Source organism: Bidens hawaiensis, unplaced genomic scaffold (assembly GCF_021521415.1).
Source record: "Bidens hawaiensis isolate Kalapana, Puna unplaced genomic scaffold, B.hawaiensis_p1.1 tig00024849_1, whole genome shotgun sequence".
Lineage (NCBI taxonomy): Eukaryota > Viridiplantae > Streptophyta > Magnoliopsida > Asterales > Asteraceae > Bidens > Bidens hawaiensis.
The window spans coordinates 279,877-282,639 of NW_027493944.1; the positions used below are offsets into that span (position 1 = coordinate 279,877).

Sequence of the window (2,763 nt, forward strand, 5' to 3'; positions counted from 1 at the left end):
ATTTCTACACACTTTTAAATAGTAGTTTCTTAAATGGCTTCCCCCACATTTCTTACATTTTGATAAAGTTTGTTTAACTTTACTTATGAAGACAACTTGACACTCATGATTTGAACAAGACCATGTCTTTGTATCAATGAGTTCATCATTGCTTACTAATAAAGTAACACTTGTCAAAAGTTTGTTATCAAACATCACCAACTTAAAAGGATTCTAAATCACTCTCTAAGGAAACCCTAGAAAGTTGAGGTCTTCTCAAGATCCTCATAAGTTGTATTGTTACCTTATATTGAATGAAAAGTTCTTTAAATTTGTCTGTACACAATTCTTGGTGCTTCAAATTTTCGTGTTAATTAGTCTTCATAAAGCACCATAATTAACAAGTGTTAGTCTAGCATGTTTTAGACTACAATACTTTAGCATGTGAATAGAAGATGCATCATTCTGATTCTTCACGTACAGCCATCACAGTATCACTTTGAAACATTCAACCCTTAGTTTTAGACAAAATTATGAGAGAATCCCAAACCTTAATATTCAGGAAAGTCTCACAAGTTATTGTATATAGAACATACATAACTTTTTCATTCATTTAAGGAACATAACTCTTTTGCCTTTGATCTTCAAGGCTTCACCATTGACTTATATGGACTTTGAATAAGTCTTAATCCAAATCATTTTGATGAATACATTTATTACCAACAAATGACCGCTACTCGTTTACAATCATTATTATGTTGAGATATAGTCAACCAGATTGACACTCAACTCTTGGAATTCACACTTGCATAAAGTGATTTTTTACATTTCATTATTGTCTCTTGAAACTATTCATTGAGATACTCTCAAAATGAAAGACAAACTTTCACATAGTTCAAACAAAATGGATGAGAGTAGAAACATATATTCATCGTTATTGTAAGCATATTATAATAAATCTCTTAAGATCTACTTAAATTTAATTGCAATAATAACATAATAAAAAAAAACAACTAGAATCGAACCGAAACCGAAAGAATCGACGAAAATGAAACAAAGAAACAAAAAGCCAAAACAGGACCACATCAATCGAAATCGAAAAAATCAATCAAAAAGAAACTAAAAGAATTCAACCGAACAAAAACAAAACTGAAAAAACGAACAAAAGCGAGTCCGGAATCGACCAGAAAGAAACAAAAGAAATCAAAACCCAACACGTCACGGGTGAAAACTCGTGTTGACTTGAAACCTGAACCGAACCCGTTCTGATCTGAAACCCGTTTCGTGCCAAAACCTGTCTCGTACGAAAACTCGTTCCGATCCGAAACTTGTCACATTTCTTTAGTACACTAACCCACATCGACCCATTTCTTTGAACTTGTCGACCCATTTTGACCCGAAAATAAAATGATGGAATTTCAAATGACTCATTTTGATCCATTTATTTAAAACCTTTTAGCCAAACCAACTCATTTAACTTTTAAAATAACTCAAATTGACTCATTTGAAAGGGTTTAAGTCAAGATTGCCACCCCTAGTTGAAGTCATATAACATGATGGCTGCTGAAAGTTTCATTGACAAAAACTAACCACCAAAAAAACAATAAATCTTGAAAAGTTATTTTCTTCATCTTCTATTTGATTGTTTAAATCTAATTTAAATATATAACACAACTTAACTACCTCGATCTGATTCCGCAATGATCGAACATAGTTGATTATTACATCAAACATCACTGACATTCCCATCATCTGCAACAAGAACTCGAACATGAACATGAAGAACATTTGAAGATTAATTTATAACTTCATACCTTGTAGCAGCCCGGCACAAGATCTTGCAAGCGTCTTAATTTTTCGTTTACTTTTTCTCATCTCAACTAATACAATAACATGGAAAAAATTTGGATAAAAAATAATGCATATAAATAAGTTAAAAGTATTTTATATAAAAGATATGAAACAAACCTTTCAGCCAAACTAGCTTTCTCTTTTGCATATAAATCAGTTGCTTCACCTCTCTTTGCTCTCACAGGAACAACTTCCCTCAATCTCTCCACTCCAGATTCATTGTTTTTCTTTCTCTTTTTACCACCATGGCCCTAGATGTAAATGCAATATACCAAGTTAACTCACAAGCTAAGAAAAACTTAAATCAGGCAAATAGATGAACCCGAATCAAGAAAATTGAAGATAAATGCTTATATTATCATATTTTCTCCAATAAATCCAGGACTAACCATAGGAGGATTCAGATTCATGTAGCTTTCAACCCTCATGAGAAAACCTTCACGTTGAAGGCCATGAGTTTCTTCGGTTCTAGCGAAATGATTCAGAGGATCATAATAGATCGAACCAGATGGTTGATCACCGGTGGTGTAAGTACCATCTTGCATAGACATACATGTAAGAGGATGAAACACTTGACGATGCTGATCAAAGATAATTTCACTAGAAGTATGCATAATTTCATTAAAATTTTCAACTTCCTTGTTCATATTATTGTCTGGCAGTTCCATGTTTGAGTTTTGATTCCTAGGATAAACTGATCAACTATGTAATAGGACATAGAAAAAGATCAAAAGATACATGGTACATAAAGCTGTTGATTGGTTGGTCCTGATACAATAATTAGGTTTTCTTAATTTACATTCCAAAAATATCAACTCAAACTAACTAGGGTTTCTATATTTAGAAATTTTTTGCTTTCCTATTTTACTACATGATGGTAAAGCTTGTGGTTCCACACTCAATTTGATAAATTTAAGTGAAGAGGACCACAAG

At 32.4% G+C, this 2,763-nt stretch overlaps 1 pseudogene; it reads right to left on the reverse strand.

The window, feature by feature from the left end:
* Positions 1–1,513: 1,513 nt before the first annotated feature.
* On the reverse strand, positions 1,514–2,498 carry LOC143570228 (transcription factor bHLH62-like; annotated as a pseudogene).
* Between the last annotated feature and the right edge of the window lie 265 nt (positions 2,499–2,763).